This window comes from Myotis yumanensis, unplaced genomic scaffold (assembly GCF_028538775.1).
Source record: "Myotis yumanensis isolate MYYU_CA2020_CCGP unplaced genomic scaffold, mMyoYum1.0.hap1 SCAF_1, whole genome shotgun sequence".
NCBI classification, from domain to species: domain Eukaryota; kingdom Metazoa; phylum Chordata; class Mammalia; order Chiroptera; family Vespertilionidae; genus Myotis; species Myotis yumanensis.
Window position 1 is genome coordinate 34771669 of NW_027223752.1, and position 26271 is coordinate 34797939.

Below are 26271 nucleotides of genomic sequence, written 5' to 3' on the forward strand. Positions count from 1 at the left end.
AAAGTAGTTTTGAATAGTGGTTAGAAAAATATCAGCCCACAGGAATTTTCCACAGGCCTTCCCAAATTTATTAGTCATGGCAGTAAATAGGAATGGCCTAAGGAAGTATACTTTTACTATGGATTATATTTTATTTTGTTTTGTTTTTCTTCATTTTTACTTTCCTACTATTGGCTTTTTGTTCTTGGTGGTGGTGGTGGGTTTTTTGTTTTATTTGTTTTTAAGATCCAAACTTAAGGCTCTAAGTATATTTGCATGCTTCCCCACCTTTTACACCTTAGAGCCATGGCTCACTCAGTTCCTTTAAAATAGAATGTCCTTGGAACCTGTCTAACATATATCAAAATCCTACTTGATTTTCCATGCAAAATTTAAATATTATTTCCTCCCTGAAGAATTCTACAGTAATATTTAACTGCTCTTCTGTCCTATGCTAATTCTGAGGAGAAAGAAACCAGCACTTAATGAGCCTCTACTGCATGTCAAGTGCTCTATTAAAAAAAAATTTATTTTAACCTTTTCCACATCCTACAAAGCACTATTTCCTCCATTCTGCAGAATGGGAAACTAAGGCTATGAGAGGCTACAAAGCACAATAATAAGTCATGGAGTTGAGATTTAAATGGAGCCTACCTGATTTCATAGTCCATGGGTTTTACATCATTTCATGCTGCCTCTGTTATAGCCTTTATCATACACTGACTTACAATGAGTTGTTTATATATTGGTTTACTTTTGCAGTTAAAACATCTTTGAAGGCAAAAGCTTTAAAAACTTTGTAAGTTTGAATCCTCTGGTCCTAGCACAGTGTCTAGTATGTAGAACATACAACACTTTAGTCGTGGGAGAAATAATGTGAAGAAATTAATACAATGTTCATTTTTCTCATATAATTAGCTCTCATGTGACCTCAAGACCTTAAAAAATAAGGCCATGGCTTCCAGACATAACAGAGTAACTGAGACCACAGCTGTCCTCTTATAAACAGTGAGAAAATTGGACAAAATATACAAAAAAAATTATTGTCACACATTGGACAAAAGTCAGTGTCGGACTATGATCCCTACCCAAAAGAAAATGAAAAAGGTAATCTCCCAAATGGCCCCTGATGCCTGTCTGAAAGCACTTTCTGGAATGCAACACAGGAAGTGATAACTCAAGCAGAGTACAAATGTCTTGTTGACTTCAGGTGAACAGAGCTCAGAGTTTAAGGAGGAGGAAAGAGAATCTACAGGAGAGAGTACTAACGTACTAATGAGAGGGAGGTTATGCAGAGAAGAGCGTGAGAAATCTGCACAGGTGTCCTCTTGAGACTATGGGTGAAAACTAAACTGCATATGCATAGAGTAAATGCCACAAAGTCAAGCAAAGTACCATGAGTGGTAATCTGAATAATATCCAAAACTCATACAAGATTGTGAGACATTTGACCAGCTGAAGTAGAGACCTCAAAGATTATCTAGAGCAGTGGTTCTCAACCTTGGCTGCACATTAGAATCACCTGGGAATCTTTTTAAAATCTTGATTTCTGGGCCTCATCCTCCGGAAATTCTGTTTCTTTGTTATGGGGTGGGGCCACACATTAGTAATAAAGAAACAGAATTTCCGGAGGATGAGGCCCAGAAATCAGGATTTTAAAAAGATTCCCAGGTGATTCTAATGTGCAGCCAAGGTTGAGAACCACTGATCTAGAGCATTGCATGGACACTCCAGAAGAGTCACACCCTAGTAGCAAAGCTAAACAAGCTCAATAGTAGTAATTCTTAAAAGGTAGAGTATACCAGCCCTGGCCAGTGTGGCTCAGTTGGTTGAGTGTTGTCCTGTGCACCTGTGTTTTTGCAACTGGCTTATTCACCATAATGTCTTCAAGGTTCATCCTTGTTGTAGCATGTGTCATTCAGGTTGAATAATACCCCACTGTATGTATACACCACATTTTGTTTAACCATTCATCCACTCATGGACATGGGGGTTGATCTGGCTATCGTGAATAATGCTGCCATGAAACACAAACGTACCATTACCTCTTCCATTTCTCTGCAATCTTGAAATGATTATGGGAAATGTCAGAGAAGGCTATAAGTTGCAAATGGGAAGACTGATGGGCAGGAGCTAATATTCTGCCAAAGAATCCTGGTGAACTTCAGAGGAAGACAGCATGGCAGGAACAGCAGCCTTGGACATGTATAGATGAAAGATCAACCAGCGGGGACCCCTCTTGGCCTTACACCCTGCTTGGCTACAGTCACACAGAGAAGCACTGGCTTCTCATTTTATATTTCTAACTGTAAAACTAGGTACTATTAATCTACCCACTACCTGAGTGTGATAATGATTTATAAGCTAGTGTTAATAGGTGTATTTTTAAGATGAAAGACAAAGAGCAAACCATCTTATATTAAAATAAATTAAAGATAAAACTTGGCAGTGTAACCAATGAATATGTTCAACTATAAATTTATCCTGCAGGCAATTCCTTTGTTGGCTTAATATTTCAAAAGCTTTCTTTTTTCAAGATCATTCTTGTCTGCCAAGCAGTAATACACACTGAAATTAAAACTAGCTGAAAACATTTAGCCAAGAGAGCTAGAAAGGCTTTTTTCCTTCAAAAAATAGTGGCTGGTATGTATTTTTAAATCCTTTATACGACATTTTATTTTTCCTTTCAAAGAGCAACATGGAAGTTAACAGTCTAAAAAAGAAAAAAAAGAAAAGAAAAACTCTGGTACTAAATGAAGAGAACCCTGAAAAACAACATTACACCTCAGAATTCACTTTCAAAGCTATGTTCACACTGACGATGTGCACAGAGGTGTGATTTGTGTATGACTACATACAATAGTTGACATATAGAGTAAACTGAGGATTTCCCACAGTTTCTTTTATACTTTCCTTTTTAGTTTATATCATGAAAAAATAAAAAAATAAAAATTTAAAAAAGAGGAGTACTTGTTTATTTTTTTAATAAAAGTATTTCTTGGCACATTATAAGAAACAATACCTATTAACAGATTTTTTTTATCAGAAATTATAGTATTTTATCAACTTCCCAGCACCTAGCAAAATGTCCAGCACCTATCAGGTAGAAAAAAATATCAATGAATGAATGTGTAAAAGAACAAATGAGTGAACAAATCAATGAATTTGGTTATTCTGATGTGTCTGTGTATATTCATTTCATAGTACTATCTTCTAATAGCTGCCATATCATCACTTTGGTTTTGGTGCTAAGCAAAATGTGCCAAATATGTAAATAATGTTTTCTGGAAACAACATTACTATCCTTTCTAAACTCCTATATTAAGTACTTTGAATTTCAGAAAGATATTGCAGGAGTGAGTAGACAAGAATAAGCTCCTTGAAAAAACAACAGGCATCCTATATGATAAAAGGCTAATATGAAAATCAACCCAACAGTGGAACAACTGGTCGCGATGATGTGCACTGACCACCAGGGGGCAGACGCTCAACGCAGGAGCTGCCCCCTGGTGATCAGTGTGCTCCCACAGGGGGAGCACTGCTCAGCCAGAAGCCAGGCTCACAGCTGCTGAGTGCAGCAGCGGTGGCGGTAGTCGGGCATCCCCCGAGGGCTCCCAGACAGCGAGAGGGCACAGGCCAGGCTGAGGGACCCCACCCCCATCCCTGCTGAGTGCATGAATTTTGTGCACCGGGCCTCTAGTGTTTTGATAATAACAGATGATTCCTACTTCTCAATTTCTGGTCAAAGAGATCTCTGCTTCTTAGCCAAGTGACAGAAAGATTGGTTATAAATAAATAGAGAACACACAACCAAAAAAGGTCACACTGCATCTTAAAAATCAACTAGTTTTAGTCTCAATCTGGTGAATAAATTTCTTCTACTACCACAGGCCCAGAAGGATATTCAGCAGCACCCTGGAAAATTCACTACTTAATTCCAAATGCAATCCATTCTACCTTCAGATACACTTCTAAGGATCACAGAACTCTTCTTTATATGGAGCCAAAATCTATCTCCATGTAACTTCTAACCACTGGTTGTCATTTTGCATTCTGGAGCCTCACCGTCTCATTCTAACCTCTCTTCTATAGGGTTGCCCATCAAATATCAGATGATGGCTATTATGACCCCCTATAGGCTAACATCCTGTCTTTCTTTAACTTGCTTATATTTTTTAAAATCCCCTCATTAGTTTAGCCATTTTCTCCTGGATGTGCTTGAAGCATGTTCCTCAACGTGTAATAATCTCATACGAAGTAGTCACTTAGAATAAAGCAGGACTCTCACCAACCCTACTCTAGACATTCTGTTAATGTAGCCTAAGATCATACTGTGTTTTTTTGGAAAGGAATATAACAAAGTTGTTCATATTAAATTTTAAGTTAACTTAAGGATATTGTCTCTCTTTTTCCTATCCCTACATCTAAGCCATTTCTCCACTATTCTGTAATACATAGTATTATATATAATCCTATATAATACAAGCCTAATATGCTAAGTGTCCAACCGTTCGTTAAAACGTTCAACCAGTCGCTATGACGTGCACTGACCACCAGAGGGCAGATGCTCCGACTGGTAGGTTAGCTTGCTGCTGGGGTCCAGGTGATAGGGACTGGGCGAGACAGGCTGGACACACCCTGGAGCCCTCCCACAGTCCCTCCCCGGCGGTGCAGTGCCCAACCAGCTCCTGTTCCCAAATGCCTTTCCCATGTTCTTTATACCAATAAAGAGGAGCAATTATTATCCACTGTTTGTTAATTACCTTGAAATGGTTTATATTAAGGCTTCACCTTTCCATTCTCTCTAAAAAGAAACAAATGCTAAAATCTTAACACAGACATAGTCTGTGAGCAAGAAAGAGAATGGCTTGAGATGCAGCTGTATGATAATACCTTACAGGCTTCGCTTTCCAACCTGTCACCTAGTTACTACCAATTATACGTATGTATAGGCTTTAGCTTTTAAAAAATCCCAAAGTGCTTACTATGATTCTTCAGTTAAAAAAAACCCAAAACAATAAAATTCAAATGTAAGTACCAATGCTTAGTTCTTAGGCAGTAAATAATCATACTCAATAATTGTGGAATCCACAGGCCGATGCTCTATCCACTGAGCCAAACTGGCTAGGGATGCTTATCTATTTTTAAACACTATAAAAAGAACAACAGGGAGATTAAAAATTGCAGCAGAGAAAGTGGATACTGCATGGACCACTCCCAGGAATAAACTGGAATTACAGCTAAAATACAGAAAAACTTTCTAAATAATCAAAGGAAGACTCGCAGGAGAGAACCCTGATACCCGAGGACTGAAAGTGGAGACCGCATCAGTGGTAGGAGGAGCAGAGGTGTGAAAGAGCTGGCCAGGAGCCCACAGACAACAACTGAAGTCCCGGAGAGATATCTCAGCTGTGGGTGATTGCCACTGAGAACTCATCTGATATTTGATGGGCAGAGAGCACCAGAACTGAGAAGGGTATCCACATAACATCTGGCTGTGAAAAGCAGCAGGGTTGCTATCTGCCAGGCAGAGATGGCTGGGAATTCAGGCACTCTCTTAAAGGGTCAACGCACAAAATTCCCAGTGGAGCCACCCACCTTGTGCTCCAGCAGAGGAGAGGCAGAGTGGACTGGAGCTGTGTAAGCAGAAGCCAGGATTGGGGACTCAGGGGTTAGAGCTCAGAATGCAGACACCCTTGGTTTCCTATATTGTGTTATTCCCTCATGCAGCAGAGGACATCTTTCCCACATATACATTTGCTATATAGGTGGCCTTGCCTGGGGGAAAGATGGTTGGCCCACCCTATTGGAAAACACCTTCCCTGAGGCCACTTAAGAAACTAAAAATAACAATTAGCCTCCAGGCAAAAGCAACTGCTCCACCTGTTGAAAAAAATCTCGATATACCTGAGAACGGTTGCCTGAGGGCAATTTAAGTCGGAATCCTATCAGTCTATAGGCAGAGGTAGTGTCTGGAGGCTTTGAGTCTTTGCCTGATCTAATTAGTCAGAAACAGCATTTGACACTGTCCTGCACTAGAGATTGAGAGGCATGGCAGATCTACCTAATACATAGTCACAAACCCAAACAGGCAGCCAAAATGAGAAGACAAAGAAATTCCCTAAATGAAAGAACAGAGAATTCTCCAGAAGAGATAAATGAAGGAGAGATAAGAAATGTATCTGAAGCAGAGTTCAGAGAAATGATGGTAAAGATGCTCAATAGCATGAGAAAAGATATAGTAACTATGAAAACATAGCACATAGCACAAATAAAGAACACACTGGAAGGAATACACAGCAGATTAGGGGAAGCTGAGCATCGAATCATTGAATTAGAAGACATATTTGAAAAAATCACTAATTTAGAGAACCAAAAAGAAAAAACAATTAAAAAACAGGAGGACAGCTTAAGGGAGCTGTGGGACAATGTGAAACAATATTAGAGTAGCAGGTGTGTCAGAAAAGGCAGAAAGGGAGGAAGGGATAGAGAATGTGGTTGAAGAAATAATAGCAGAAAACTTCCCTAACCTGATAAATGAAAAAGTCACATAAGTTCAAGAGGCACATAGAACCCCAAGCAAGAAGAACCCAAACAGGCCCACACCCAGACACATAATAATTAAAATGCCAAAAATTAAAGACAAAGAGAGAATTTAAAGGCAGCAAGAAAAAAGCGAACTATAACCTACAAAGGAGCTCCCGTAAGGCTGACACCTGAAGTACTCAAGGTAATAGAAAGCAAGGATCTGAAACCAAAATTACTAGATCCAGTAAGGCTATCATTCAAAATAGATGGTCAAATAAAGAGCTTCCTGCACAAAAAAAAGGCTAAAGGAGTACATCACCACCGAGCCAACATTACAAGAAAAAGCTAAAGAGACTGCTGTAATGAGAAAAAGAAACAGAGAGAGAAACCTAGGCATACAGAATTAACAAGGCAATATATAAGTATCTCTCAATAATAACCCTAAATGTAAATGAATTAAGTGCTCCAATCAAAAGGCATAGGGTAACTGAATGGATGCAAAAACATGACCCAACTATATGCTGTCTACAAGAGACCTACCTCAGAACAAAAGACACACACAGAGTAAAGGGATGGAAAAGAAATAAAAGCTGGAGTAGCAATACTCATATCCATCAAAATAGACTTCAAAATGAAGGCCATCATAAGAGACAACAAAGGTCACTACATAATACTAAAGGGAACGATCCAACAAGAGGATATAACTCTGGTAAACATATATGCACCCAATATATGAGCACCTAAATATATAATAAAACTTCTAAAGGACTTTAACAGAGAGATAGACAATAATAAAATCATAGTGGGGGACTTTAACACCCTACTGACTTCACTAGATAGGTCTTCCAAACAAAAATAAGGAAACAGTGACTCTAAAGGACACACTAGATCAGATGGATTTAATTGACACTTATAGAATATTTCACCCTAAAGCAGCAGAATAGACATTCTTCTCAAGTGCACATGGATCATTCACAAAGATAGACCACATGTTAGGACACAAAACAAGTATCTACAAGCTCAAGAAGACTGAAATCATATCAAGCATCTTCTCAGATCGCAGTAGAATGAAACTGGAAATCAACTACAGTAAAACACCCCAAAACATTCAAACACATGGAGGCTAAATAGCATGTTATTAAACAATGAATGGGTTACCAACAAGATCAACAAAAAAATCAAAAACTTCCTGGAAACAAATGAAAATGAACACACAACAATCCCAAATCTCTGGGACACAGCAAAAGCAATCCTGAGAGGGAAGTTCATAGCACTACAGGCACACATCAAAAAACAAGAAAAATTAGCAATAAACTATTTAACCCTACAACTTAAAGAACTAGAAAGAGAACCAGAAAAGCCCAGAGTAAGTAGAAGAAAGGAAGTATAAAGATTAAAACAGAAATAAATAACATAGAGACAAAAAAAAAAATTAATGAAACTAAGAGTTGGTTCTTTGAAAGGATACACAAAATTGATGAACCATTAGCCAGACTCATCAAGAAACAAAGAGAGAGGACCCAAATAAATAAAATCAGAAGCGAAAGTGGAGAAGTAACCACTAACACCACAGAAATGCAAAGGATTGTAAGAAAATACTATGAACAACTATATGACAACAAGCTGGACAATGTGAATAAAATAGACAAATTCCTAGAAAAATACAATCTCCCAAAACTGAAACAGGAAGAATCAGAAAACCTAAATAGGCCAATAACAACTGATGAAATACAACCAGTAATAAAAAAATAAAAACTGCCAGCAAACGAACGCCTAGGTACAGACGGCTTCACAGGGGAGTTTTACCAAACATTCAAAGAAGAACTAACACCTATACTTCTCAAACTATTTCAAAAAATCCAAGAGGAAGAAACACTTCCAAACTCTTTTTATGAGGCCAGCATTATCCTAATTCCAAAACTAGATAAAGACACTACGAAGAAAGAGAATTACAGGCCAATATCCCTGATGGACATAGATGCTAAAATCCGCAACAAAATATTAGCAAATCGGATCGAGCAATATATTAAAAACATCATACACCATGACCACGTGGGATTTATTCCAGGGATGCAAGGCTGGTACAATATTCACAAATCAATAAACGTGATACATCACATAAACAAAATGAAAGACAAAAATCATATGATCATATCAATAGACACAGAAAAAGCATTCGACAAAATCCAACACCCATTTTTAATAAAAAGTCTCAGCAAAATGGGAATAGAGGGAGCATATCTCAACATAATAAAGGCCATATATGACAAACCTACAGCGAACATCAGACTCAATGGGCAAAAACTAAAAGCATTTCCCCTAAGAACAGGAACAAGACAGTGATGTCCACTTTTACCACTCTTATTCAACATAGTACTGGAAGTCCTAGCCACAGCAATCAGATAAGAAGAAAAAATAAAAGGCATCCAAATTAGAAAGGAGGAAGTAAAACTCTCATTGTTCGCAGATGACATGATATTGTACAAAGAAAACCCTAAAGACTCCACCAAAAACTACCAGATTTAATTAATGAATTTGGCAATGTAGCAGGATACAAAATCAATACCCAAACATCAGTGGCTTTTTTGTACACCAATAATAAATTCTCAGAAAGAGAAACTAAACAAACAATCCCATTTACCATTGCAACAAAAAAAGTAAAAAATTTAGGAATAAACTTAACCAGGGAGGCAAAACACCTGTACTCGGAAAACTACAGGCCGTTGAAAAAAGAGATAGAAAAAGATATAAACAAGTGGAACATACGTGTTCATGGATTGGTAGAATCAACATCATTAAAATGTCCATACTACCCAAGGCAATCTACAGATTCAATGCAATCTCTATTTAAAAACCAACAGCATATTTCACAGAACAAATACTCCAAAAACTTATATGGAATCAAAAAAGATCCCGAATAGCTGCAGCAATCTTGAGAAAGAAAAACCAAGTTGGAGGAAACACAATACCAGATTTCAGGTTATACTACAAAGCCACTGTAATCAAAACAGCCTGGTATTGGCACAAGAACAGGCATATAGATCAATGGAACAGAACAGAGACCCCAGAAATCAACCCAAGCTACTATGCTCAATTAATATTTGTCAAAGGAGGCAAGAGCATATAATGGAGTCAAGAGAGTCTCTGCAATAAATGGTGTTGGAAAAATTGGAAAGATACATGCAAAAAAAAAAAATGAAACTACACTTCCAACTTACACCATACACAAGAATAAACACAAAATGGATAAAAGGCTTAAATGTAAGTCGTGAAACCATAAAAATCCTAGAAGAAACCATAGGCAGCAAAATCTCAGACATCTCTCATAGCAAGCAATATGTTTACAGACACATCTCATAAGGCAGAGAAAATAAACAAATGGGACTACATCAAAATAAAAAGCTTCTGCACAGCAAAAGAAACCATCAACAAAACAAAAAGGAAGCCCACTGTATTGGAGAACATATTTGGCAATGACATATCTGATAAAAGGTTAATATCCAAAGTATATAAGGAACTCATACAACTTAACAAAAGGAAGACAAACAATCAAATTAAAATATGGGCAAAGGACCTAAATAGACACTTCTCCAAAGAGGATATATAGATGGCCAAGAGACATATGAAAAAATGCTCAAAGTCATTGATCATCAGAGAAATGCAAATTAGAACGACATTGAGGTATCACCTCACACCTGTCAGAATGGATACCATCAACAAATCAACAAATGATAAGGGCTGGCAAGAATGTGGAGAAAAGGGAACCCTAGTACACTGCTGGTGGGAATGCAGACTGGTACAATCATTATGGAAAACAGTATGAAGTTTCCTCAAAAAATTAAATATGGAACTGCCATTTGACCCAATGATCCCACTTCTAGGAATATATCCTAAGAAACCTGAAACACCATTCAGAAAGAATGTATGCACCCCTATGGTCATAGCAGCACAATTTACAATAGCTAAGATCTGGAAACAGCCCAAGTACCCATCAGTAGATGAGTGGATAAAAAAGCTGTGGTACATTTATACCATGAAATACTATGCAGCAGTGAAAAAGAAAAATCTCTTACCCTTTGAGACAGCATGGAGGGACCTGGAGAGTATCATGCTAAGTGAAATAAGTCAGTCAGAGAAAGACAAGTATCACATGATCAAACTCATATATGGAATCTAAGTAACAAAATAAACCGATGAACAGAGTGGATCCAGAGACATGGAAGCATGGAACAGAGTGCAGAATCTCAGAGGGAAGGCAGGGGAGGGTGCATGGGTGGGAGGTAATCAACAAAAGACCTTGTATGCATTTATGCATAACCCATGGACACAGACAATAGGGTGGTGAAGGAATGGGGGGAGGGGAGGGTTGGAGGGGATCAATGGGGGAAAAAGGGGACACATGTAATACTTTAAACAATAAAAAATTATTTTAAAAAAGAATAATAATTGTGTGTGACAGATGAGAATTTAAAGTAATGAATCTTAGAGCCAATAGAAGGAAAAAAATACAACTAATTTATGCTACAAAGATAACTCTAGCATTGGTTAAGAAGCTTCATAACTTCAAATATTAATTCAGTCTTTTAAGTTTTTCAGGTTTATGGATGAAAAATGCTTCTGATATTGCAATTCACTTAAATATTTAAGTTTCTACGATGGATCTATCACTATACATGTTCCTAGAAGGTCCTACCCTTAGTTAGGAAGTGGTGTCTTGCAATAGAAGCCATCTTAGCAAGTAAAGAACTGGTTATCTGACAAAATAAACAAAATCCAGAATAAAAATACATGGAATATTATACTCTCTAATGATATGTTCTAAGTAAGACACTCGAGGCTCGTTGATTAGAGCATCGTCCGATACACCAAGGTTGTGGGTTGTGGGTTTAATCTCTGGTCAGGGCACATACAAGCAGCAACCAATGAATGCAGAAATAAGTGGAACAACAAATCAATGTTTCTCTCTCTCTCATCAATAAACAAATAAAATAGGCGCTGAACTTAAAGGATTTTGTTTGTTTATTCATTATTGCTTTTGTTTTTTGCCTAATTGTCCCATTAGGAACACTGGCAAAATTGATTTAAATGGTGTTAAAAGTCAAATCACTATATCTGGCTACCATTCAAAAAGAAGGAATTATTTTTGTAATTTCCTCTGAGAATTACAATCAGTTCAAATTCTCAAGGACATTTCATAGGTGGGGCATATATTTGAGAAGAATCCAGAGCTTGGCATGTAACTGCAAGCAAAGCAGGTAATTTCAAGGAAAGGCATCATATCCCCAAGGCTAAGGTGAGGCATAATACAGAAAATTCCAAATGAAAGTTCTCTCTACAGTTGTAGCCTTATAGTGGGGTTGCCACCAACCCCACTGCCTCTTCCCAGCAATGAAAAAGTTATTGTGCTTATATAAAAAGTACCTCATTTCATATCAAAATGCAAGGTCAAAAGCCAGTAACTCATGTAATATTTTTTAAAACATCTTTCTTTTAAAAAAAAAATGTGTCAGGAATTTCTATTGTATTCTGAACTATGTTTGTCATGACTTTTAAAGAAGAGTAGAATCATAGAATTTCAGAGTTGAAACCTGTGATAATATTTAGTCTAACGCTTTCATTTTTCAAAGCTCCCGAGAACATAAGAGATTTACCTGAAGTCAAGCAGCCAGTTACCAGAATTAATAACCACATATAATTCTGTCACCTCTGTAAAATAAGACACTAGGTCCAACAGAACACACTGATAATCTCTACTATACACGAAGCATGCTTTTCCTGGCAGCCAGCTACTTCACATTTGAAGTGTCTACTAATTCAGAAATCAAATCATTTCCACATAAACAAAATGAAAACCTCTCTCTCTGCAAACTACAGAAAAACGGGTGCTGAAGTTATATGGTACAAACTACATTTTACAAACCACAGTATAATAATCTAAGTGTATAGTAATCAAATGTCATCACATATAATTAAAGATAAACTCAACATGTCAAAACAGAAGATCAAAGCACTTTTAACACTGCAGGGGCCATCACGTTCCATGGCCCGTTCCTTGATCATGCCTGTAATTCACACAATTCAGTGAATCACAGTGCCTCTGCCTGCTGCAGTAGAAATAAACCTCAAAAAACTTTTTTTTTAATTGACAAACATACGAAATATGCTCAAATCATGTCTGTGAAAAGATTAGTGCATCACCACTTTTCTATTAAACTTGATCCTGGAAAAAATAGATAAGATGTTTTTCATTCTCAAAATCAGATTCTGATCTAAGCATACATTTTTGAGTTACAGGAAGTGTTCTTGGCTTAATACTGTGGCAAGGAAATAAATCATTTACTAACTTGGTATTTCCTGTTTATTGGTTTTTCTTTGTTTGTTTGCTTTGTATTGTTTTGTTTTTAAGACCTTCCAAGGCAATGAAACACTACCTATTACCTGAACAATTCAATAAGAAAGAAGCAAGGATAGTATCATTTGGCATTGTATAAAAAACTCCCACTTCGGTTATTTTATTCCTTTAAACTTTGGCTGAACCACACTGACTGTTATTTCACTGAGGAAGCGATTGCCAAGTTATCCACAGGCACATACACAGAGACAAACCACAGTATGGAGAATGTCAGCCGTTACTCCTAAAAGTATCTTCACGGCAGTGTGTGCTGAGTAATGTGGAGCTATTCAGTAAGCTCAGATAAATGTAGAGTTAGACTAGGCCTTCAGAGATAAGTAATCACCTGGGATAATAACTGCCTCCAAATGAGCTATGAAAGTCAATACTAAGAAAACCAGTATATTAAATGCTCTTCATCAAAACAAGAGAAAATGATGTAATATAAATTCCTGAAATCCTAATCCTAAATAACAAATTCAAGCTTACTCTGGATCTTTACAAATAAGTCATGGGTTTCAGAGCCTCTAAAATGCTCTTTTCAGATGCTGACTTCAAAATTAAAAACTTCTGACTTGTGCTTGTCCCTAAAACTTTGGATAAGTCACTTTCTTATAACTTTGCTTAGATGATAATGAAAGAATAATTATGGATAATAAAAGACCTTTTCTTGACAACCTTAGATATTTCCAATCTCGTGAGACATATTTTTGAAGTCTAAGATATTTCATGCTAACTTCAGTGCCTACTGAAATACCAGGTCAGATGCAAATGCTATTTGGAATTCTGTTTATGGAAAAGAGTTCTAATACTATTGCTAAGGGTTTTCTTAGTGGAATGATGAAAACAACACAGGCCAATTAGTACAGGATTCATAGTGTTCTGAGCATGCCCCATATTACATTACACTCTGCAGTAGCCAATTTCCTTCAAGTCTCTGAAGAAAAACATAATGCTTCTATTGTCACCATAGCATTTTTTGACATCCTTAATTACTGAGACTTAATTAATCTGATACATTTTTCTCTGTATGTTTTAAAGCATCCTTTTAACCTAGAATAGGTAAGAACTTTTGGCTTATGAATATGTTTAATTTTTGTTAAAGGCAAAGTTTATATGTGCTTGAAAGCATGAAGAACAAAAATGAACAAGAGGAATCATTTCTGTCTCCAAGGAACTTATAGTCTAGTTTGGAAAAGAAGACTTACACATAAGCACATAGCATATGTATGCACACATACAGAGATTTAAACTACAACAAAGCTGGGGAGATCAAGTATAGTGGAAATAGTTAGGCAAACCCAAATGAGGCATTCCACAAAATTAAGGACCTGTACTCTTCAAAAATGTCAATGTCATACAAGATAAGCTAAGAAGCTGCTCTAGTAAAGAAAACTAGAAACATGACTAAAAAAAAAAAAAAATCATATATCCCCAATTACCCATAAAGGTTATACTGGGATAATAGCTAAAATTTTAATTAGAGCCATATACTAGATAATAATACAGTACGGAAATTGATCAATATACTGTGGTTATGTAAAACAGTGTCATTATTCTTAATGGACACTTTGCTGAAGTATTTAGGGTGAATGGTCACAACCTCTGTAATTTACTAGCAAATGGTTCTGAACAAATGTATAATGAGATGTATATATATATAGGTATGTTTGAGAAAGAAAGAGGAAATGTAACTCAATGTTAACAGTAGATAAAACTATGTGAATGTCATATGGGAGTTCATTATACCAGATATATATATTAGACTCCATTCTAACATACACTTGAAAAGAAAAGAACATACATACAATAATTTTTTAAAATCTTCAATAAATCAACATAAATGTAATAGAGTAGGAGTGTGGTTGAAAAATACTGTGGAAAAACAGGGCCAAATGAGATTATCACAAAGACTCCTTACAGGAAATTATAAATCAGGTTTTGAGGGAAATATTAGTGAGATTACGATAAATGAGATCAGTTGATGGGAGAAGGCATAATGTTGTTTAAGAAAGATTATCTTATAGCAGCAGCAGGACAGGTTAAAAGGGAAAATGACTGATGTTAGGGAGATCAAGGAGAAGACTATTGCTGTAATCTAGGCATGAGGTGTTGGGGGCCCAGACCAGAGTCGTGGCTGTTGAAACAAATGCCTTGAGATATCCAAAGAATCTGAAAGCAAAAGCAGTTAGTATTTAAAATGTTCAGATCTGTTAGAAATCAGAGTTAAATGCTATATGCTAACTGTATTTAAGTATTTTCCAATCATATATGACTCAGTTGCATTTTTAACAATTTACTTCTGTGGGGCAAAAACAACACTGCACACTCATGTTGAACTGGGAGGTCCCAAGGCTGCAGCGCTGTTTACAGTGAGCTCGGAGGGGCTGCCACTGCCAACCCTGCCCAGGCTGCAGCTTCATGTTTATAATACAGCGTGTCAGTAAAGTACATTTTTCTTTCTTTTTTTTCTCCTTCAGTAAAATGAGTAAGCTAACTTTTAGCATATGGAAGCATTTTCATATGGCAAGTCCTGGTGGGGGTGGGATAATTTGCAAATGCCATCAAACAAAATATGTACTTTCAAATGAGGCTGATTAGACAAGATTTCATGTGGCAAAAGCTGTGTGCAATAAGTTACTTCCTTTTTTCAAGAAGGGAATATTCAAATTTGCATCAAATGCAGCAGAGTGATCAAGGAAGATGGAACTAAGCAAAAACCAGGAGATCTGGTTTTAAGAATATCATTGAAGATTTTCAGAAAAGTATCTTATTTGTGTGTTGAGGACTGAAATACAAACACATTTATTTAGTTGTATTTTTTTTAATAATGTGCTGACTTTATGAATACATTTAAAAGGATGAACAGTCCTTTCAATGCAGAGGAAAAGAACAGACATTGCTCTAGCACAAAGTATTTAGTTTTTATTTTAAACTCATTTAGAAACTTTAAAGGGTGGCAACAAGACCAAGATGGACTAGAATGCTTTGAGGTTGACATCACACTGCTGCTCCCTGACACTTTTTCATGTTTGTCTCTGTCCCTCCCTGCCTCACTCTCTCCTCCAACTTCTTAACCACTTTTACCTTTAAATATAGCTGGAGATTGTTCACTGGGTAGATAAGTGGAGCATATGTGGAGAAGTACAGGATGAATAAAGAAGAAAACTAAACCTGGCCGGCATGGCTTAGTGGTTGAGCATCAGCCTATGAACCAGGAGGTCACGGTTCAATTCCCGGTCAGGTCACATGCCCAGGTTGCAGGCTCAATCCCCAGTGTAGGGCATGCAGTAGGCAGCTGATTAATGATTCTCTTTCATCATTGATGTTTCATTCTCTACCTCTCCCTCTCCCTCTCCCTTCCTCTCTGAAATCAATAAAAATATGTTTAAGAGAAGGAGAAGAAGAAAAAAGAAGAAGAAGAGGAAGAGGAGGAGGAGGAGGAGGAGGAGGAGGAGGAGGAGGAGAAAGAAGACTCAGATGTAATAGAGTTATTACCATCAGATTGGCTATTATGAGGAGGCCCCCAAGTGCAGGGGTTCTAGAGGAAGGAACTGCAGAGGCAGGATGTATGAATTGAAGTGATCTGGGCAGTAACCACGTAAATTCACAACTGATATTCTATATCTTCTCCAAGCTACATGTCCAGAAGTCATTACTGTAAGAATAAAAGGCAAGAATCAAGAGCTTTAGCCTTTTCAATTTCCCTTAATTTCTCTACTTCTCATATTCCAGTGCTAAAGTTGAGACTCTTGACTGAAACACCTGATATTATAAATAACCCTAAAATACAAACCTAACAAGAATTACAGATGGCTGTAATGAAAATTTGAATGTTCCTCTTTCTAACTATGACCAAATACCCTACCTGTGGCTTTAGGAGGGGGATAATGAAGAAAGGAAGGTAGAGAAAGAGAGAAAACAGAGAAGTTTTAAGCAGATACAAAGTAATATTAATAGAAACTAATAATGTGAATAGTGTTCCATCTCAGCAAAAGCACTGAACTAAAGTTAACGTTACCAAAAGAACCTAGGCTTTAGCTCCCACTGGCTCTTGGGCCTCATTCTCCAGAGCTGGTACAAAATACACCGAGAATATTATAGAACACAATTAACCCCAACATTATTTTCAGACTGTATGTATACTTGCATTTTGATTATTATTACCTGCCTTTAACTTTTCTAGATGAATGAGAAGATGCTGACACAAAATTTTAATTACTGCCCTTTCTTTGTGAATTGAATCCATGAAAGTTTCAAGAGAGAGAAGATAAAAGTACATTCCTTGTTCCACTTATCTGTGCCAAAGGGCTTGGCCAGACCCAGAGCTGAGGCAGGCTAGGGATCAGAGACCTTGAATTGCTTGCTACTTAATACCTGTTCTGCTCCAGGCTACACTGAAGCATTAGCTTTGATAGTTCAAGGCTAAAAGCCAGTTTTGATAGTTGGCCAGAGGGAACATTTTTAAAAATTAATCTCTTTATACAGCAATACTTCTTCATGAAGATGAAGTGTAGTTCCAAACTATCCTAAGTCCAAGTTTATCCTCATTAATGTCTCTGGGAGTTAAAATTCATCCAGCAGCACCACAAAGAGAATTTTTTACAGCTGAGTCAAGTTTTCTAATTTTCAATCAATCAACCAACATGTACTTAAAGGGCTCAGTATAATAGACACATAAGTGAAAGGATTTTGCTCTGAGATAATTGAAATTCTGGTTGAGAATGGAAATTAACTCAAGCTAAAGATAAAGAAATACACTGTTTGATATTGAGCATTAGTATAAAAGAAATTCAAAGAATAAAAATTAGACTGAGCCAGGAAAGTTCAAAATGGCTTTGAAAGGGCCTAGACGGCGTGGTTCAGTGGTTAAGTGTCAACCTATGAACCAAGAGGTCATGGTTAGATTCTACGTCAGGCATATGCCTGAGTTTCAGGCTCAATCCCCAGTGGGGGGTGTAAAGAGGGCAGCCGATCAATGATTCTCTCTGATCATTGATGTTTCTATCTCCCTCTCCCTTACTCTCAAATCAATAAAAACATATTTTTTTAAAAAGTTGAAAGGAACGTAACAAGATATGAGCTAAGAGACAGAATAGTAATATATAAAAAAACAAAAACAAAAACAACCAAGGAGAGTAAGCATTATAGGTGAGGGACAAAATTAATAATGAAGTCAAGAAGTAAGACTGAACATAGTATTAGGGATGGGGACAGGGATTGGTATAAGGTATAAGGAATCAGTTTAAGTAAAGTATGTGTTTGTTAAGAAACATGGTTGAATAACTAGGTATATGGAATGCTTTGAATGCCAAGAAGACCAATATAACCTTAAAGATTAGGCCAATGAGAGTCACAATTGGTCATGCTTAGGGAAGCAGCAGCATGAATTTCTTTAGGGAGAGTGGTTTAACAGCAGCATGGGGTAAAGATTGGAAGCCACAAAGAAGTTGGTGGAGCCATTTAGGAGTGAAGTGATGAGAACCTCAACTAGAATAATAGCATCCATTTATGAAGCATTCAACACTATCTACTGAATGCTGAAATGTTTATCACGTGAATGTGAATAAGACAGATAGGGTAATCAAAAGACTCGTGTGCATGCATATAAGCATAACCACTGAAACCAGACAGTAGAGGGGTGAGGGCCTGTGCTGAGGGGTGGGAGTGGCTGGGTAGAGGTCAATGGGGGAAGAAAGGAGATATATGTAATGCTTTAAACAATAAAGAATTTTTTAAAAAAGAATTTAAATTTTAAAAAAACACTAAAAAAAAAGATAGAGTATTACTGGCCCACAGAAACTGTGAGATAATAAATATTCATTATTAAAAGACTCTAAATTTTAAAGTAATTTGTTATAGCAATGGATAACTAACACAGAGGTGAAGCCAGCAAAGGGAACACCAAGTAAGGTTAGAAAAGCAAGAGAGGAATCAAAAAACACACTGCCATTGAAAACCCGGGAGAAGTTTCAAGTAGTAGAAAGGTAGACAGTCAAGGTCAGATATAAAAGAGAAATACAGGATGATGTAAACTTGAAAAAATGTTATTGAACTTGGTATAGTTCAAAATTAATTAAAATGAAATAATGTAAAAGAAAGTGCTTCAAATGATCATGTTGTTACTTTCCTCCTTAAGTAGAGAATGGTAGGAAAGTAGTGTAGACAGCGACAGATACCATAAATTTAAACAATTTATATTCCTAAGTCTATGGATCAACTAGCAACTGATTAAATGGCTAGTGAAAAGTATGTCACATGTACAGTAGTATGTATTTTTTTAAAAAATACACTTGTTTTGATCTAATATCCTAACTTTAATCCTATATTCTCCCCATAACAAAATATGAATCTTTGAATTTATTCAAACCTCTATCACTCACCATATGGTGCTAGAAATTATTATTTACATGCTTGCCATCCCTATTATAGGTAGGTTCCTCCAAAATAGGGACCTGTAACTTACTCATCTTTGAAGGCTCAGTACCTAGAACAATACCTAACCCACAGCAGCTGTTCAGTTGCTAATAGAAAATTACTGAATATAGTAGAAAAACAATGTCTTTCCAAACATATTCATAGGTCATTTTTGAGGAATTAAGATTTTTCTTCCATTTCTCTTTGTTACATAGTATTGCTTCACTATATTCTCTACTCAGCAACTGTCCACCTTAGAAAATTAGTTGAGGTCCTTCTATCACATGTTCTCTTCTGCATTGATATTCTGCATATTTCACTTCTAATATTATAGACACTTAAATGTCCTTTTCCTATTCATTAGTAATATGCAATGAATTAAACTAAGTATTTGCTCAAAAGATGAATCTCCGGAAAAAAATAAAAGTAATAACTAAAGACAAATGGGAGATGAGTGAAGGATGTACTATCAATTGTTAGACACCAATCATGTAAGTGATTCCTGTATCTGCTTTTGCATGAATCCTTTGGGTTTCAATTTCTTCATTTCTGCAAGTTCAGACTCAACCCTAACTCAATTCTAACTGAATTATATTGAACTGAACAATTTTTTTTTCATGTCTTTCTTCCCAGATCATTCCAAGTTTTGGTTTAGGATGTCAAAATATTTGAGTGTATCAAAATCTAAAATTTGGTATTTCCTTGCCCTCAAATTCATAATTGCCTGAATAAAGTAGTTAGGAGGTTATTTTTTAGGAAAAACTTAAGTAGAAGCAGAAGAAATAAGAAAATAAGGTAAAGTTATAAAAATATTTTTAAATTAACATTTAAAGTACACATTAGATGTTTAATTTTTTAAAAGCCTATTTAAAGAACAAACCAACTAAATTTTTAGTTTTTAAAAAGGTCCTGATACACCAAATTAATCTATAACTTTGCCCATTAAAATAGAAATAGGCTACTACTAACCTTAAGGAGTTATAATCAGGACAAATTCTTACATTGAAAATGTTTGTGGGCATTCACACAGAACAGCTGCCACCCAGGATGGCTAAAATAACACAAATTAGATGTAATTGAGTTAAAGGACCACACCAGGTTTGTAATTCAATTTGTTCTATGCGGTTTAGGTTTGGGTTTATTTTTCCCCTCCAGCAAACCACGGTTTAAAAACCTCATCAAATGGGAAGTATAAAGAAATAGGAATATACATTGCAAATATTTAGCACGAACAATTTACATAAAATCTACTGTAAGAGTTTAAGACGTTGATTTTTAAAAAAAAAAAAAAAACTGAATACCAAAAGCACTTATTTAAGCTTCCTTTGAGGGTCCTACTCACTAAAACTTCTTACTGTCCATTTTTCACTCTACCATCATTTATCCTAGCTGTAAGGTGAGTTTGGTTTTGAGCTAGTTTCCTAACTTTGTACACTTTTTACCTACAGGTAAAGTGTAAATTCCAGGTTAGAGTCAATGCCATTTACAGAGCTCAGTTCAAAATCTTTAGGGTCATTAATATGAGTCAAGGGTAACACCAGAATTTTACCACAGCGGACTTTTCAGCAGCCTCAGATATAGTTGATTAAGCACTGCTGATAGATGTGGCTAATTACACTGTCATCACTGTGTTGATAATTTTGATTTCTATGGGTCTAACCAGCATAGACCTATCCCTAAAAGAATGTTTAGATAAGATGTCCTGAAACTGACCAAACCCAAACCCTTGATGGGAATCCACTCATACAAGGCAATTTGATCACTGAGGGATATTTAAGGAAAAGAGTTCGGCTTAGAAATCTGTTGCCTCTCACTGTGCCCTTTCTAATAGAAGTCATGGATTTGAAGCAAAATTTGAGGTGAAGAACTTTCCAAGTAAGTAGGGTGCACAACCAGCTTTCAATTCACACCATGCTAATAGTTCCACATAAAACCAAAGGGTCTGATATAATTAACAGGCTTCATTTCAGAAAATCCTGTTTAACGAGATTTCTCTGATAATTATAGCTTAAGCAGAACACAGCCATAGGAGTGTGTATCAACTTGTAACTAATCAGAAATAAGCACACCTTTTGTTGATATTGATTACCTATAAATTATTTGGATTCTTGCATGCATTAAAAAGTCATTTTGTCCTGGGAAGAGAACACATGAAAACTTTTACTGAGACAAACTCTTGCCTCCACAGTTTTTCACTCCGGCAGATGCAGACATGAAAAGCACCTGGCCTAATAAGTCTTCCTTGAATAGCACTCCAGAACATACCATCAGCCTATCCCCTCCGAAGGCCAGCTCTTCCGAGATTTCCTAAAACTCTAAAACCACACCCAAGGAGCTTAAACCTCTTAGGTGGCTCAGATAGTAAAGCTATCAATCATTTCAAATGAAGAGGGAAACCGGTTTTTTTATAAAGAATAATATTTTATTTAGCAATATTGGAATCAGGGGGACGGAATTTTTCTAAATTAAGAGAGCTCGCTATTTAGTCTTCTGCCTGCTATCTGACACCACCTGAGGTATGCCATAAATCTTCCTGAAAGACAAGGCTGAGAAATACTACTGGCTAATTATAGGGGTCTCATGTATAAACCAGATGCTGAATTGCAAGATGGTTCAGATTGTTGCCAGCTAGAACATGCATGAGGCACTCAAACTATCTTGGGAGCCTAATCACTATTTTTATGCCAAAGGAAAAAAAGTGATTCCATTCTTAAAGGTAGAAGAATGCACAAATGTGGCAATGCTATCTTCCTGTCTTAAATTCATTCACAGTGAAAGTAATCTCTGTAACTTAAAAGGTTTGCCTCCACTGAATTAAATAAATCTCCAATTATATAACCATTATCATTTTACAGATGAAGAAATGAAGGCAAGGCAGAATGATGTGACTCATCCACATCCACATGTAAAAATTATATTGTAATTAGAAAATAAATATACAACTCTTTCCCCCAAGGCAGGATGACCCATGCAGGCATACAACATAACATACAACATTCACACAGAAAAAAAAAAAGTGCTCTGGGAAGTCTGGAATACATCAAGAACTTTGTATTCCTCAACCCCAGGGCAAATCCTATCCCTTACAGTTCATTCCCCTCACCATTTTCCAAATTTTCTATGATGCTATTAAACTTCGGTTATTTCAATAGTAATTTTTAAAGTAAAAAATTCAGCTTATGTTTTCAAGTAAAGAAAGGAAAAACAACAGTGTATCTTCCCAATTGCCCTTCTTGATTACTTGACTGATTTGAATTCTAAAGTTTAAGAGGAATCAAATAAGTAACCTTTATTTTCTATCTGCAAAGCCATATTCCAAGGCCAATTCCACTAAATCTACAGATAGAAAGAAAACATGTTCTATGGACATAACAAACTTAAGTTGGAAACTAAAGCAAACACCAGCCATCTTTTTAAATTCATATGAAACTGCTGAATAAGCAAACAGACCCTTCCTTACCAAATCAGTTCATAATGTCTCGCCTCGGTTGAGACTGTCAGAAGCATTCCAGAGCAGTTTACCTACTGAGTTATAAACATGGCCATTCCACTTCTCATAGGTTATACATAGAACAAGTTTCATATGTATTTATAAATACTTTGATTGTGAAATATATACTTTAAAAATTATAATCTTAATTTTTTACATCACAACAGAATAGCCTCCAGATGCAGAAAAGAAGCAGCAAACACGACTGACTTCATGCCATCATGTGTCAGTATTGTTCACCCGAGGGACAGGAAGCTTTGGAAGAATTTTCACACCCCCTGGGCTGATGTCAATTTGGAAAGCAGTGCACTGAGAAAAGAATGCATTTCTTTAAAGTCTCCCCTCAGAGAAATAGCTCCTTTCTACAATTGTTTTTTCTTTAAAGAGAAAGTTTCCTGGTGTTTTGTATCAACTGAAAGAACAACAGGTATTTTTCAAGGAGTTTCTTACATGTTTCTTATAACAAAAAGCAACCAATCAAAGAAGGTGAAAAAGGGAATTTAGAATGAGAATCTGACACAATAAGTCTACAAGAAGGGTTAGAATTCAAGTAAAGTGGCAAATTTTACATATGACCTTCTATTCCAAGATTATCTAAATGACTACTCACAGAGAATATTTGAACAACACAAAATACAAATATACCAAAAAAAAAACACACCTAAACTAAAAGATAGGTTGTTAATTATTATAAAAGGCACCAAATGACTGAGAACATTACAGTTGGAAAGAGCCATATCCAGCATCCATGGGCTCCTGCAGTGTTACAAACCTTTTACTTTTCTATCAGTCTTCAGCATTGTTCTACCTAACATAGAACACTCTTCACTGGCCTAAGAGAAATAATAAAAACTTTAGGTGACCTATTCTGGGTACTTCTCAAGAAATTTCTTAAATAACCACCCCACTGCTGCCATTAATTTATGTAGAATCTGTACTGAGGAGCACAGTATAACAGGCAGTGATTATCTTTATTTTTTTTACAAAACATCCCTGGGTAAGTTAAGAGCCAGAAATAATCTATTACATGTTACAGATGGAAAATTTAAGAGCAAGGAGTGACCTGCAATCACAGAGAGTCAGTGATGGGCTGGGGCCTGATTCCCTCAATCCCTGACTCCTCACCTTTTGCTCCTGGTATATGATGGTACCTCTTAAATCTTTAAAATCAAAGCATATAATAAGTGCAAATGTCTCAGAACCTCCCATTCACTTTGACTCAGTCCTATACATCTTTTTGTCTATAACATAAAAGAATCCTAGAGGTATAAAAGCCCTAAAAGAGCATCTAATCCCCGCATTTTACAGATTTCAAATTTGCTTCTAGAATTAATTTGGGAATTTAAATTAATTGCTAAACAGAAGCAATTGAGAAGGGAGGACTTAGACATATGGAAAAGGAAAAACCAGATGTATATATACCACAAAGATCCCTGGTTCCATTTAATTTTCAGCGATGCCAGTAATTGGGAGGGGGGTTGGGGGGAGTAAACAGAGGGGAGAGGGTGTTAATGTCAGTGATGTCCTTTGAACTGTGTCCAACATTCTAATTTTTAAGGAAAACATTCCTCCCCCAGCCAACAACTGCAAGCTTATTCCTTACGTAATTGGCATCAGAATCAATACGTGGTTGCTGTAATTTTTCCCCCTTTTACCTTCTAATTGTCCATGTGAGACCACCAAGAGAAGAGGAAAAAGTCAGGCTAGCATTAAAGATGATACCAGAGAGTAGAAGTTGGAAAAAATGTGATAAATCATCTATATCTACCAATATGAAAAGATCTCCAAGATATATTGTAAAATCTAAAAAGCAATTTTGCCAAATGAGAGGCAGTATGATACTGTTTTTGTGGGAAAAGTACACACAAACACAAAGCAATAAAGCAATACTATATGTCTTTCTTTCATAAGCCTATTTATCTGCCAACACCTCTATTTCTAAGTCAATGCACAGAAAAAGGTCTGAGGAATAGATCCCAAACTGAAAATAGGCATCATTTTCTGCTCTTGGTGGAGAGGTTAGTGGGATTGAAAAGGATGGTTGTGAGGGGAACTTAAAGTACTCTCCATAGATATTCTGAATATTTTGAATATATTAATACGTTACTTACATAATAAAAATTTTTTTAAAGAATCAAACATGTACAAAATGGACAAAAGTTAATCAAGAATGTGCAAGGGTTAGGTAGAAGCATGCCTGGGCACAAGCACGGGGAAGCCTCGGTTTCCTCGGGAACTCAAAGTAAAGAGCTGCTGTTTTCCTTCAGTCAGTTTACTCCTTAGACTCGCCTTCTCTGGCTCTATTCTCTAGACCAGCGGTTCTCAACCTGTGGGTCGAGACCCCTTTGGCAGTCGAACGACCCTTTCACAGGGGTCACCTAAGACCATCCTGAATATCAGATATTTACATTACGATTCATAACAGTAGCAACATTACAGTTATGAAGTAGCAACGAAAATAATTTTATGGTTGGGTCACAACATGAGGAACTGTATTTAAAGGGCCAGAAGGTTGAGAACCACTGCTCTACACTCTTTAACAACGCATCAATGTGAAGATTTAATCTTGAGAGCTCTGATCCATTCTTTGCTCCTTGGAAAGTGAAATAAGGTAGGAGTCGTAGGTAGATGAGGGTAATGGGTTTTCTTGAGCTTAACTGCTCCACTAGGAAATCTACTATGGTTCTTTTCCTCTGTCCTCCAGCTATGATATAAGAGTGGGCTCCTGACTATGTGTATCGATAGGAAGGAGGCCTCCGTTGAACATCGTTACAAACCAGTTTCATCACTGCTCTCGCCCCAGTGCCTTACAGAGCCAAGTCCTTCCTCCTGGTTGGCCATGGAAAGAAGTAGTCTGCAGTTACTTGCCCAAACTCTTTCCTAATGGTTGCACCTATTGCCTGGTTCTGGGAACATGGCTTGTTTCTTCTGTCCTATTCTGTCAAGAGTGTTCTTTGTAAAATCTTGGTTTCTTCAGTTCCTCCACATTAGCTCCAGCAAAGAACAGTGGGATCAAAGCACAAAGAGAAAAAGCAAGCTCAAGGAACTATGAGGGAGTTGGTGGGACAAGAGTAAACGTACTTCTGTGCCTAGCAACAGAGAGTTAGGGAGGGAGAAATTGTGGTAGAAAATGAGTGGAGAAGAAGCAGATGGAGCCAGACTATGAACCCCGTGCATGACAAGCTAAGGTGTTAGACTTTATCCCTTAACATAATGGGGACCCATCAAAGGTTTTTGAGCCAGAGAATGATATGATCCGATCTGTCTTTAAAGAAAGAGATTTGAGAGAAGTAGGGAGGATGGACTGGGAAATAGAAAGCCTGAAAGGGGAAAAACAGCTCTCCTAAGAATGGGACTGAAAGATAAAAGAGCCTAAACAGGGCAATGGTTATGAGAACGGAGAAAAGGAAACAAACATATTCAACAGCAATTTTGGAGACAGAAGGGACAGCACTTGTCGATAGAT

At 36.8% G+C, this 26271-nt stretch overlaps 1 protein-coding gene and 1 non-coding gene across 2 annotated transcripts in view; both read right to left on the reverse strand.

Moving 5' to 3' along the window:
* Positions 1 to 26271, reverse strand: part of RAD51B (RAD51 paralog B) — a 509814-nt gene that overhangs the window by 403398 nt on the left and 80145 nt on the right. The window lies entirely within an intron of this gene.
* LOC139001390 (small nucleolar RNA SNORA22) lies at positions 15727 to 15834 on the reverse strand. The gene has a single exon (XR_011469983.1). It is a non-coding gene; the product is annotated as a small nucleolar RNA SNORA22 (small nucleolar RNA).